General features: G+C 47.0%; 1 protein-coding gene across 4 annotated transcripts in view; it reads left to right on the top strand.

Annotated features, from left to right (window-relative positions):
• Positions 1-14,390, top strand: part of KANK2 (KN motif and ankyrin repeat domains 2) — an 82,261-nt gene that overhangs the window by 28,385 nt on the left and 39,486 nt on the right. For all 4 annotated transcript variants that reach the window (XM_035140748.2, XM_035140750.2, XM_035140747.2 and 1 more), the window contains one exon: positions 7,948-8,072. The gene's annotated coding sequence lies outside the window, so the exon portion shown is untranslated. The remainder of the gene's footprint in view (positions 1-7,947; positions 8,073-14,390) is intronic.

Raw genomic sequence — 14,390 nt, 5'->3', positions numbered from 1 at the left:
GAATTCAGCCGTCTAAAATCCACCACAAGACGGCGCTGTTGCGTGTCTTTCTTGTCCACCCAGAAGACCGGGCTGCCCCCTGCTGCCTTGCTTTCTCTGATGAACCCCCGCTTGAGGTTCTTGTCGATGAAAGCGCGCAGATCCTCCAGTTCCTGGTCTGACATGGCGTACAGCTTGGCTGGGGGTATAGTTGCCCCTGGCACCAGGTTGATCTGGCAGTCAAAAGGCCTGTGCGGGGGTAGGTGGTCGGACTCCGCTTCGCTGAAGACCTCCTGCAGGTCCCAGTACGGCTTGGGTATCGCCTCACCCCCTTTGACGTGCATGGTGGCCACCGTGGCTATCGGAGGGCCCTCCCCTGGTTGGTGCTGCATGCAATGTTCCAGGCAAAAGTCCGATCCAAAAGTGATGCATCTCTGGTGCCAACTGATGGAGGGGTCGTGGCGCGCCAGCCAGCTCATGCCCAAGACGATGGGGGGGTCTGAGATGGTGGTGACGTTGAATGCCAGTGTCTCTGAGTGCCTTCCCACCGTCATTCTCATGGGGGGGGGTTTGATGAGTGATGGCCCCTCCCAGCAACTCTCTGCCGTCAATGGTTGCCACGTGCAGAGGAAAATCCAGCTGCAGAAGCTGGATCTGGTGCTGTTCTGCAAAGTTCCTCGAGAAGAAGTTCGCTGACGCCCCACTGTCAATTAGGGCGAGGACCGTCAGGGGATAGCCATTTGGGAGCGTTAGCGTCACTTCTAGAACCACTCCTGCTCTGGGAGGGGTGGGCTGGCTCTGCTCCTCTCTGTGCGGGTGGGCGGGCTGGGGCTGTTGTCTGCTGACTGTGCCTGGCTGCTGCCCCTTGTCTCCTGCAGCCAGGCTTTCCCGTTTCCCTGCTGTGGTGCTGCATCAGTGGGGGAGGGCATAACCGTTCCCGCCTTTCCTTGCCACTCCCTGCGATGTGGGCAGTCTCTGACGAGATGCTGGGGGGAGTTGCAGAGAAAGCAATTCCCGCCCCTTCCCTCCTTGCGTCTTGGCGCCGCTGGGGTTTGAAAAGCCCGCGCGCGCGCGCTATCAATCTGCATGGGTTCCTGGTCCTGGCTGGCCCCAGGCGTGGCTTGAAAGGGTTGTTGGGGGAGTGGCTTCTCCTGCGACCGTGGGAACCAAGCCCGCTTTGCGCGCGTTGCTTGCTTGTCGCTCCATCGGGATTCCTGTCTCACCCCCACCGCCAGAGCCGCTTTGCTCAGCTGATCCATACTACTGGGCTTTGGACCTCTCGAGAGCTCATCCTTCACCTCCTCATGCAAACCCAAGTAGAACGCCGCTTGCATTGGGGCTGACTCTAGTTCCCACCCCAGTCTGTGCACCAGCATGGTGAATTTCGCCCAATATGCGCGAACTGTCATATTTCCTTGGCGTAAATTATGAAGTTCCTCCTTAGTCTGGTCCATATGACTATCGGACGAATACATCGTTTTCAAACCTTCTAGAAATAGTTTGACATTCTTCATGCAAGGATTCTTTGTTGCGATTAACGGTCTTAGCCACTCCCTGGCTGCCCCGGTAAGGTGCTCCACAATAAACGCTACCCTGTGCTCATCATCAGGGAAGTCATCATGGTGCAGCTCAAGAGCATACACAATCTCAGTCTCAAAGCCATGATATTCCCTCGGGTCTCCATTGAACTTGCTTACTAGGGTCCCGGCTCTCCTTCCTGGCAGCACTTGGACTTGGGGTGCCCCTCCCGCCTTGTTTTTCTCTGCATCCAGCTTGTTTTGGAGGTCTACCGCCACTGCCCTTAATTGCTGCTCTCTTTCCTGGAGCGCTCTCACCTGTTCCGCAAGTTGTAGCCGGTCGTCCTGGACCTTCTTGGTTTCTTCTTTAGCTGCCTTTAATTCACCCTGCGCCTGCTGCGCCAGCTGCTGCAGGTCTTGCTGGGCTTTCTCCGCGATCTGCCGCCATTTCTCCGCCTCTGACACACTCATCCCGGCAACTCCAAAGTAGCCCCCAAAAAAGATTCGGAGGTTGCTGTCACAGTGGCCGGAGCAGACTACTTCAGAGTAACGACGCTACGCAGCTCTGCATTTTATTCTTTTATTGGTGCTGCGTATTTACAGTGCTGAAGTCATTGCTATTTACACGGAACGATGGGGTCATTACGTTGCAGAACCTCCGAATGGCTTTTGGCGCGTCTTTCCCCAACACAAAAGCCTTGGCAGACCCATCCTCTTTCCCCTCCTCTTTCTCCGTAATTCCGGAGTTGGGGGGATGGGTCTCCCCCCCTTATTTGCCCCTTCCTGTCCCACCTGGGACCCTGGCTCCGCTACCTTGCCTGAGCCTCGGACACGACTTCCTGCTTCCTCACTGGAATCGGAGCTCCCTCTGCTTTCCCCTGTGCTCGGGGATGGGCTTGAACTCAGGAGGGGAGGGACTTCGCGATATCCCCTGTCCCTCACAAATACTTTTGTAAAAGTCGTGACTTTCTTGTCAGACACTGTGGTGCAAATCCCCAGAGAATCTCTGTTGCACCTTTTGGGTTGTTTTGCATGTATTCATACATGGGTCTTGCAGTTGCTTTTATTCTTGTCTGCAGAAGACAATGTTCCAACTGCTTTGAACACCCTACAATATGGTTTTGTCTTGTACTGTGCTTTTGTCTTTGTTCAATATCACAGAAAACTTACCAGGTGAAACAATCAAATCCCCCGTCCCTTTTTCTTAGAATAATAAATACAACAGCTGGCCCTCTGCTTTAAAGTTCGGGCTTGGGTTTTCTTTCCCCAGTGGGATTTCAGATGGCTGCAGGTTTTGCTGTTGTGGTAAAATTGTTTCAGTTTTCTTTTCACGAGGGGTTTTGGAAGGCAGTATTAAGTTGCTTTGTTCAGCTTTGTGAAGAAGAGAGACATTATTGCTTTCTCTCTGAAATGAATTGGGAGGAGGAGTTGGGGGGAAAGCTACAGAACCGTAGCGTATCTAGACTTGTAAAATTGTTTGTTTGTTTTTAATTGAAGGAAGGGGTTAATACTTTATAAGGCCTAAACGTGCTTGGATTTTTATTTTTAAAACCCCAGACGCTTGAATGAAAATATCCCATGTTCCATGTGACAAGTTTGCACTAACTTTTATAATATCAATATTATTTATTAAGAATGTGTGTCGGCCCTATGTACCTCTCAAATTATGGGGCAGTTTTCATAATTCAGTCGGATTCTGCTGTTAACAAGGCACCCTGAGTCAGATCAGGGACTTACTAATTCTCCAATGCACTCTGGGAACTTTGTTTTTAATCAACCACTAGCAGAGTTCCATGCTCTTTATCCCTCCATCATCTCCATGATTTCTGTTGTACCCACCCCAAAATGATAAAATAGAATCCCTGCAGCCATAATTCTTCCTTCCCTTCCCTTCCCGTCTTCTTTGCTGCTATCATTCTGAAATTTGGCAGGCTTCATTCCCTCATAAGGGCTTATCATGCTTGCAAATTGCATCCAATTCTGGCATAAAATAAAAGAGAATTTTACTTACTTACTTTTTTAAAAAAAACCAAAACACCACGAATTTTAAAGGTTCTTTATGTGCCTGCAATTTGGCAGGCTTAATGCAACCCCTTAATCTGGAGGAGCTGCTGTGCCCTCAAATTTTATTCATTTCTGTAATGTGTGTGTAGGTTCACCACTGAAGTGAATGGAGAAGCAGGGAAAACTGACCCTCATTTTTAACAGATCTGATTCGGCCCCCAATAATGAGTTGAATTTTAAAGGCACAGAATGGTTCTGAAAGATTGGGCTGCTTCCCAAAGTTTCAGACACAAGTTTAATCTTGTGGTTGGTACACACCCGTAAAATGTATGCATATTGTGAACACTTGTACAAACAAACAGCAAAGATAAATGTCATTCAAATATCAACTTTAGTTGAATCATCTGAAAATTCGGCGCTATTGAACTAGTTCCTTTTTTCTTCTTTGCTTATTATTGTTATACTTGCTCATTCCTTATGTATATTTTGTTGTCTACCTGTACCATGCACCTGGTATTTATCTTTATACAGCATATGAAACAATGCCATAATTTATATATGAATGTAGATATTGTGGCTTTAACAACCATAGGAAGGAGCGGCTAGGGGCTGGCTCATCTCAAAATCTGAGAACTAGCCGAGATGCCAAGGCCAGCAATGTTGTAGCTACACAAAATTGCGTCAAGCTGTAAATCTTGGGTGTGCCAAGAGATTATGGGAGCTGAAGTCCAGCAACAACTGCAAGGTCCCAGTTAACTCTTGGTGTAAAATAATCTTGACTTTCTAGCATGGGCTCAAAAGAGAACTCTTCCCAGTGTTATGGGTAGGATTCCAGTAAGCTGTTGCATGCACAGAACGAGGTCCACTTATGCAACAGGGCTCCCTCACCCTCCTCTCTCCAGGCCCCCCTAAATCTGCTCTGGAGAATTTGGGGAACCCCCAGAACAGCTTTAGGGGAACATGGGGGGGTGGGAGTCCCATTGCACAAGCGGACCTCATACCAGCACAAATACCCCACTTACTTCTGTGTCGAATTCCGCTGGGAGAGACTGAGGCTGCTGTCCTATACTAACTTAAGTACAGTGGTGCCTCGCTAGACGAATTTAATTCGTCCCACGGGTCTTTTCTTATAACGAAAAATTCGTCTAGCGAATCCCATAGGAATGCATCGAATTTTTTTTGATTTTTTTTTTTGCCCATAGGAACGCATTAATTGAATTTCAATGCATTCCTATGGGAAACCGCGGTTCGCTAGACGGAATTTTCGTAAAACGTATTCGTCTAGCGAGGCAACCTCCGCTAGAAAAAACCTTTCGTTAAGCGGAAATTTCGTTAAGCAGGGCATTCGTTAAGCAAGGCACCACTGTAGTTAGCACATTGAGCTCAGTGAGACTTGCTTCTGAGTTGATGTATATGGGGTTGCACTAAATTAAGAATCAACAAATTCCTAGCTCAGATTTTGCCCCAGCCATGAACTGAGGAGATAGCCTTAGAGCTCATCCAGACTTCCTTTTCTGCCACGTCTCTGGGCACAGGTCCACACTTTAAAGTTCTGTGTCTGAACATTCACTGAACATGAAATTTTCAAATATGAGGCTATGCCAGAAAGTATCATGTTTGCTGCCTGCTGCTTCCCCATAGGGGAGAGGAGACAGCAGTCCTTAAAAGCCATGGGAATGAAGTTTCACTCATGCTCAGGGACTAACATGTTGTGTTTCCTGGGGCTCCCCTACAACACAGACTTCATTGGATGTTTCCCCACTCTTGGCTACTCAGTCTTCAGGGCTGTGGCTTGGATGGAAGATGTTCATGATCTCCAAAACCCTTGCAGCCCCTTGGTTCTAGCAAAAGCAGCTGGTCTCAGTTTAGCCAATGTAATTTGCCTTGACTTGCCACTTAATGGCATTTCTACAGCAGACAGTTCAGTGGGGTTCTGTTTTCTCTGTGGTTGTGCAGTACTGACATCCTTTCAGATTTTGAACTGCTGACATTCTCCAAGTTCCGAAATATCACCCCCACCCACCAAGATACTGCTCTATGCTTTTCTCTTTGGTTAAGCAGTGATGGTTGGAAGCTAATAACGGATGTTCATTCCATTTCATAATAAAATCGTTACCACTGACCATGGTGTACCATTAGCAGCAATTAATTAATAGTCAACTTGATACATAGAATTTAATTTAAACAATATCAGAAAGATAAATCACTGTTCATCAGTCTAATTAAACTTGTATAAGCAGATGTGAATCTGTTCAGCTCATTAATCTTGTTCTTTTAAATTCTGCAGTGTTCCAGATTAACTCAACAATTTAATACTGAGAGGGAAATGTAACTAAACATAGAAATTTTTCAAAAAACAACAACTGTTCAGCCCCATATGGTTTGGGGGGGTTACTGTGAAACAACCCAAAATTTGTTCACAGTCACCCCAAGCTATTTTGTTGCCCCAGGTGACTGTAGAATCAAAGAGATACACACCAGTATCTTAAATTCTAGTGGAAGAGAGCTTGGGGGTAAACCAATTGTGACATTGCTTATACTGAGACTGTGTTCATCTCACCCAAGGACGTGGAACTGGTGGCCTGCTAGACTGCCACACTTTTTATAATACCTGAGCATTGATCATGGTGCCTTGGGCTGATGAGAGCTGACAACATCGAGATGGACACAAGTTTCCCATCCCCGATCTAGCTCAATATTACCTTCTCTGACTTGACAGCCTGTCTCCAGGGTCTCTTTTCCCCAGCATCTGCTTCCTGAGATTCTCTAACTGGGGATTGAACCTGGGCCATTCTGCATGCAAAGCATGCACTCTCTACAACGGTGCTAAGGAATTCTATCCACAGGGCAACATGTCTTGACTCACCCTTCTGATTTTTTTGGCAGGGCAAACAATATTGTCTTTCTGAGTGACTGCTTGGGTCAGTCCAAGGCTTAGTGCACACCTGAGGGTGAAAAACAGTTGGAGATGGCTTTTGTTTTGGACTCTTGCAAGTTAGGAGGTTAGATATCAAAGCAGGTGGGGAAGTATTGCCAGCCAATGTTGCAAGCCTGGATCCAGCATCAGGACATGTTTGGGCCTCTGGCTACACTGAGGGGGGTGGGGGTGGGACCGGAGAGGTCTTCCTGGCTTCCTGTTGATGTTGGACAATTGCTGGCTTGGGGCTTCCAAACTCTGTCCTGTCTTGCTTACAATGAGTTCTTAGTCTCTGGCTCCCTGCTGTCACTGAATGAACTTTAGCCCTTTGCTCTTGCTCAATGTGACTGAACCAGGACTAACCACATGGTCCATGTTGAGAGCCAAGTAGATCGTCCTACCAAGTAGGACAATAGTCAACCTTAAAAATGCTGCTCCATGTCAGGAAACTATGTGAGGTGACAATTTAAAACCTAGCACGTGCTTCGTTTTTGCATCATGTGGTTCTGTTGTTGGTCTTAGTTAAAGATCTGGACAATGTCTAGTGTTCTGAAGGCCTTTAAATAGCCTTTCTCATGTTTTGGAATTTTCCTTTAAATCAGCAATCTGGTGCCCTCCAGATGTTGAATGTCAGTTCCCATTGGACACACTGGCTGAAGCTGATGGAAGTCGCAGTCCTAAACATCTGGGGGGCAAAGTCTTCTTTACATGCAGTTTGAAACTCACAGCTGCACATCCATGTGTTACGGCTTTCGTATGAACAATGACAATGGTCCAGTTGATCCCATGTGTGTTGATGCATTTTTTCTATGCTCAGCCACAAGCAATCCTGGCTTTACTCAGAGGTAAAGTACAATGCCTCCTGGACTCAAGACCGGCTTCTTTGTTCCAATCAAGATCAGCACACAAAGCCCATGCTGTGTCTAGATGTGAGAGAGTATGAATTCCAGATTCCTGACCTCCTTCTTGGAAGACCTCTCTGGTGCTTTCCTTCTGGGGCTGGGTGGCAGAGCAGCATCAAAGCTTTTTATGTTGCCGATGCCCTGTTACAAGAAATGAAAACCAGACAGGCTGAGTCGTGCAGCAATTTGATGCTGCCTGGATAGGAGCAACAGCAGCAGGCCTGAGTTCCAGATGGCTGGTGGATCGCAGAAATATGCTTGAGGTTTCAAGAATCCTTGAGGTTTGGGGCTTTTAAGAAAGCATCAGCCAAAGTCCAGGGCTTAGTCAGAGGCAGCACTGAAGCAACAGATGCTGAATGATCAGGGTTTGGGGACATGTTCTTTCTGCCTAAACCAGCAGAGGAAATTGATCTCTTACAGTATTGGGTCAATGTTGCTGTCTTGGAATACTGGCCTTCAGGAGATGTTGTTGGACTCCAGCTCCCATCAATCACAGCCAGTGTTCAGGGATGGTGGGACTTAAAGTCCTGCAATATCTGGAGGGCCCCAGGTTCACCCTCCTCATTCTCTTGAGTTCTCTGGACCAGCTGCAGGTGAGGAAATGACCTTTTCCTATTTTCTTTTCAAGGGACAGTGATACACTGGGACTGCTGGCTAAAGAGAAGGAGGACAAGAGAGAGGCATACTTGTGGAATCGGCATGCTGCCTTATCTCCAGGCTGCAGAGAGAGAGACGGGAGAGGCACTGATTGAGGTGAGAGAAACCTTTTCAATGCGCGCAACAACCGGGACTTCTTTTGCAATGTTAGGAATTGCAGATTGCTAGTGCTTTTGCTACTTCACAATGCTGCCAGATCCTTCACAACCCTGCCACTACAAACTCTGTGACCATGGACTTAGCCACACTGACCTTTTGCCCTGCTCCATGTCTATACGTGGTTTTTATTTTTGCCCTGGAGCTTTCCCCTTGGAAATCCGCTCTTGAGAGCTCAATCAAAACAAACATCGATTCAGGTTTTCCGCAGGGTTGACGTTTGCTCCAATTCAGCTTTAAAGAGCAGGTCTTTATGGGGAAAGTTTTTAGGGCAAAAAGAAAGGCACTCGGACATGGAGCTTTAAAGTATGGACTGTGCCAAGAAAGAGTGGAGGAAGAGTTGCTGTGGATTAGCAAGCCCTGCATCTAAATCTCCTAGATCTATTTCTGTTCCCAAGGGCAATGCATGAACGTTACTGTCTGGCCTGCTGGGAGGGATTCCTGGGAGCAATAAGGTGGCGGTAGCTGACTCCTTTTCTGTCAGGTGGCAGTGATATCCTAAGTGGCTGGAGGTGCTTGAGTTGGGGCTGTTGAAAGGGGGTTGGCTCAGCATCCACCTCCTGGCTAATTTCAGTTTAATTCCACTGTGATGAGTTCAGTTCCCGTCCCTGCTTCATAAAGCAAAGCTGATATACTGCATATATATGTGTGTGTGTAGATAGATAGATAGGCTGCCCTCTTGGTGAGGCTCCTCAAGGTGGACAACCATTACCAGATACCGCTTAGCTTTGCAAATGTGCTAGCAGTTTTATTGCTGCTCCACTAGCAGGTCGCCAGCAATGCATCGTGGTTTTGAAACAGCATATCTGGCGCCGTGGTGCAAATATCTTTCTGGCGCTCCCCCCATTTCCCAGAGTTGTCGACCTTTTTTAAGGGGGCGGACTTCAGTCTGGCTCGTTTACATCGCGTGGTCCAACACACGCTTGGTGCTGCACGTAAGTAAGAGGCGCCCGGATCACAGCCCAGCCAGCCTCCCGCACCCTCCTGGGAAGCCTCCCTCTAAATGCCTGGCGCCCCTTACCTGCCCCCATCTGTGGAAGTTATCAAGTGAGAGGTACTGCAAAGACCTCCGATGGAGGCTGGCTCTGAGTAGTTTGAGCATGTGCATGCGGCTTGCTTTCTGCCTGAACTGATGTTTAGTTTTGCAAGGAACCAGTTGTTTCAACTGCCTGTGTTTTAGAAAGCATAAACTTATGAGAATATAAGATCCTGCTCTATCAGGCCAATGGCCCATCTGGTTCAGCTTACGGTTCTTACAACAGCCAAACAGATTTCCATAGGAAGGCCACAAGCAGGGCCTGGGTTCAACAGCACTCTTTCCACATGTGATTCCTAGCAACTAGTGTTCAGAGGCATACTTCCCTGTAGCATGCCTCCACTCAGATCTATTTAGGGCTATTTGGGGTGCTGGTTTTTTTTTATTTTTTGCAAGTTTTGCTTGTACCAGATTTCAAAGCCTCCTATCATTGACCCTTGGAAGCGTTACAGGTAGGTAGCCTGAGTCGAAGCAAAATAAAAAAATTCCTTCAGTAGCACCTTAAAGACCAACTAAGTTTTTATTTTGGTATGAGCTTTCGTGTGCATGCACACTTCGTCAGATACACTTGAAACAGAAGAGTCAGACCCTTATGTATATACAGAGGGTGGTGGGGGTGGGTGGGAATGGGTGATGGGCTGATGGGAGTGGTAAACCTGTAGATGGCTGTTAACGACTGCTGATGACTGCAATTGGTCCTGCGGGGGAAAAGCAAGGGCTGAGGCGCTAAAGAAAGCTAGATCATGCATAATGAGATAAGAATCCGATGTCTTTGTTCATCCCAGGTGGCTCCATGGTTTTAAGCTTGGTAATGAGTTCCAATTCAGCAACTTCTCTTTCCAGTCTGTTCCTGAAATTTTTCTGTAATAAAACAGCTGCTTGGAAGCGTTGAGTGATTTCACCCAGTCCAGAGCCTCCCTCTCCTTCTGACCCCAGAAGGGAAGTCCTATTTCCACTTTCCCAAGTTTGACTTTTGCTGCTTCAGCTCCACTCTGTTTGCAAATTCTTAGCTTCCCTCCATGCCATGCCCCCCCCTCCGCCGCCGCCCCAGCTTCCTGCTCTGGGAAAAAAGCCTGGCTGCTGAAACCAAACTTCCTTGCTCTCCCACTGGGTTGGTGTTTCATCCTCCACTCCTCCCCCATCATTGCCAAGATTTCTGTGTCAGCAGGAGGAAGTTCTCATGTAGCAGCCTGCAAAATTGTTTATTTTTGGAGAAAATTGCCTCCATATAGGGGGAAAGGGCCAGAATTGCTCTGCCTGTCTCTTGAAGGACCGATGCTCAACTTACTCTGCTCCTTTCAGATGTTGCCACAAGCTTGTCCACCCTTAAAATAAGAGCACCCTGCTTCTTTCCTTTCTTGCCCAGCACTACATGAACTTTATCTGTCCTTATCAGCCCACTGGCTCTTATGCTAGCATCTGGGTAAGCTAGCCATTGTCCATTTGTTCCACTTGCAGGCTTTATTCTGCGCCTGATATCAGCATGGAAAAGGGGGGGTTGAACTAATAAGCCATGAAGAAACTCAGGTTTTGATGCAGAAATCAAGCAGCCTGGATTAGTCTATCAACATGATGCTTTTGAACAGCACCTAGCATGCAGATACAGTGGTACCTTGGGTTACAAACGCTTCAGGTTACAAATGCTTCAGGTTACAAGCTCCGCTAATCCAGGAATAGTACCTCAGGTTAAGAACTTTGCTTCAGGATGAGAACAGAAATCGTGTTCCGGCGGGGCACCGGCAGCAGGAGACCCCTTTAGCTAAAGTGGTGCTTCAGGTTAAGAACAGTTTCAGGTTAAGAACGAACTACAGTGGTGCCTCGCTAGACGAAATTAATTCGTTCCACGGGTCTTTTCTTATAGCGAAAAATTCGTCTAGCGAATCCCATAGGAATGCATTGAATTTTTTAATATTTATTTTTGCCCATTGAATTCAATGCATTCCTATGGGAAACCGCGATTCGCTAGACGAATTTTTCGTAAAACGCATTTGTCTAGCGAGGCAAGCTCCGCTCGAAAAATCCTTTCGTTAAGCGGAAATTTCGTTAAGCAGGGCATTCGTTAAGCGAGGCACCACTGTAATTAAGTTCTTAACCCAGGTACCACTGTAGTGTATTGACAATATTTATTAATTATTGCAGTAGATGGGAATGTTGATTTTTTTTGTAGGTTTTTTGTCCATCTCCCCCCACCCCCAGTTTGCTAGACCTTAGGTTTTGAGCTGTTGAGCTGCTCAGGTTTTGCAAAGTAACTACGGTAAAAATAAAACCACATAAAACCAGCTTTCAGGCATGGATTCAAATGTCCAAGAATAAAACACATGCAAACCACATCAGTTGTGAAGGGGCCCCTACTGCAATCCTTTGGATGTGGGGCTTCCTTTGAACACTGCTCAGATGGTGGACCGTGTCCAACTTTGCTAGGCCCAGCCAATGAAATATATCTCACTGGTTTTACAACAGTTTTGCTGACTGCTGGTGCATTTCCAAATTCAGTTCAAACTGCTGGTTGCTGGTTACCCTTTTAAGGTCTTGGAAAGCTTTGAACTTGGGTGCCGAAAGTGAAGCCTCTGACGTTTGTACTCATTCAGTGCACCCACAATCGAGATAAACTACAGCCATACCTCGGGTTGCGTCCACTGCGGGTTGCGTTTTTTCAGGATACGAACGCAGCGGACCCGGAAGTGTTTACTTCCTGGTTCCACCGTGTGTGCATGTGCAGAAGCGTTCTCCGCGCTTTGCGCATGCGCAGAAGCACTCTATTGCACTTTCGTGCATGCGTGAAAGTGCTGCTCAGATTGCGGACTTTTCGGGGTGCGGAATGGATCGGGTCTACAACCCAAGGTACCACTGTACAGCCAAATGTATTTTCAAAATGGGGTTAGCATGCCTCCCATTCAGCCTTTGTCACAAGGGCTTTTCCAAGGGGTGCCTCTCACTGTTCATTCCACTATTTGGGTTCCATTGAAATCCTATCCCTTTGACATGTGTATTCCTTCCCTCTTTGTAAACTAGCCCCAAGTGAGGGAGCCACAACTGGCGGCCGCCACTCTGAATTCTAAGTGCTGCATCTCTTGAGATTTTAGGCACAATCCCAAGTTTCCTCCTCTGCTCCCGCAACACTCCACCATTAAACTTTCTGGTAGCCTGTTTTCTGAATTTCACTGTGGCAAACATGTGCTTGTGCTGTACCACTTGCAGACTGCAATGGAATGTGCGCTCTCTCTCTCTTCCATATAGAAAAGTTGTTGGGAGAAGTGTTATGTCTTGGCCTTCCCATGATATGCTAAATTCCAACATGCAGAAAATTGTATAAATGCACACCCTGCAGGAGTCCCTATTTTCTAGGGCAGGGGTTCCCAACAAAATTTTCTCGAGGACCCCTCATCGAGCCGCTATTGTGACAAGGACCCCCATTAATTCCTAATCCTAAAATTAAAAAGTGAGAGCCAAATTAAGAGTCTTTTTATATTTTATATTTATACGTTTTTTACAGTTACAACAGAGTACTCCATCAGTATACAGTTAGTTTTAATTTAGGTTCAATGGACACTGACAAGATCGGTTCGAGAGTCACTTACTTGCTTGCTTGAACATCAAATGCATTATCTTCCTCTTCATCTGTAGGCCTATGTCGTTTTAACGAACCACTTTTTAACCAACGGTCCATTTTTAACTATGTGAACTGTAGCTTCTGCGAAAAACAATGCTTTGTTTACAAACACTACTGTTTTGCAAAGAGGCAGCGCGCGCCAGGGAGGAGGGAGGGGAATGGAGAAGACAGGGTACCTGCGCAGTAGCGCACAAATGAAGCCGACGCACGCAAAGTATCTTGGGGAGGTGAGCGTTAGTAGAATGCGCGCGCTGCCTCTTTGCAAAACAGTAGTGTTTGTAAAGCGCCACCTAACGGCATACAGCAGAACTACTGCCTCTATCTAATTCTAGTTTTGCGCTAGACTCTGCTCATGCAGGAAGTGGCCAAAACAAAAAATCTGTTATCATACGAAATATATTTAATATATTTTTTATTCTAATAGCATCTTGCGGACCCCTCTGGCATAGCTCGCGGACCCCTGGGGGTCCCCGGACCACCTGTTGGGAACCACTGTTCTAGGGACAGTCCCGGATTTACAGAAGCCACCCTGGTTTCTGATTTAATCCCGGGATGTCCCGCTTTTCCTTAGGACACCCCTGTTTTCATCGGAGAAATGCCTGAGGTTATATGTATGTAGTGAGTGACCTAGTGTGCAGGAGTGGAGAACCTGGACCCTGCCTCTTTCTGTTGAAGATTCCCTGTTTACTAAGGCTGGATCTAGACTCGTCAAAGAAGCGATTCAGTTAAACACATTGCAGGGAAATCTGGTAGGACGGGATTTTACAGTAGCAGATCCATTTGTGAGGAGCATAACTCTTCTGACATCTCTCTGTTGATGGGTCTTCCACTGCTGCTCAGTATCTGACACACAAGGCTTAAGCCCATTGTCCGCCAGACTATCCCGGGAGAGGGCATGGAACGGTCACATGCAATGGCCAAATCCATTGTCAACATCACCCTCTTCTTTAGCGGGATCTTTGTTGTTGTTCCGAACCCTGATCTCAGTCCCCCAAGCCTGCCCTTCCCTTTTCAGTTGCAACTTCTGAGTGTCTTTGTGCCTCAAAAGCAAAATCCTCTCCGCCTCATGCGGCTATTTTTAAAAGCTTTGTTTGCCTTTTCCAGTGGATGCTTGTTGATCATGGATTATACTTTTTAGTAGAGCAGGAAGCCCCTGGGGTCAGGATGCCCACCCACCCTTCCTGTCTCCAATCAGCTGCTTTTGTCTATCTCTGCTCATGGCCTCTGGGGAAGGGAATGTGATGTGGAGGCCCTGTTGCTGGGAGCGGGTGCGAGAGGTTCCTTTCTTCTGGCTGCACTGTGGATTTTATTGCAAAGCTGGCTCTTTGTGTACTAAATCTATTTTCATTTTTCCGTCTTCAGACTATTTAGATGAATCTGAGTAAGCAGTTTTAACAAATTCAGCCGCCCAGAGTGGCTGGGGGAACCCGGCCAGATGGGCGGGGTATAAATAAATTATTATTATTATTATTATTATTATTATTATCATCATTATCATTATTATTATTATATCAGTTAATAGAGATCTCCAGCTGCATGCATCCTTGCAACTGGGCATCCTTTAGACCAGGGGTCAGCAAACTTTTTCAGCAGGGGGCCGGTTCACTGTCCC

This window comes from Zootoca vivipara, chromosome 16 (genome assembly GCF_963506605.1).
Source record: "Zootoca vivipara chromosome 16, rZooViv1.1, whole genome shotgun sequence".
Taxonomy (NCBI): Eukaryota; Metazoa; Chordata; class Lepidosauria; order Squamata; family Lacertidae; genus Zootoca; species Zootoca vivipara.
This window is presented reverse-complemented; position numbering and strand designations above follow the sequence as displayed.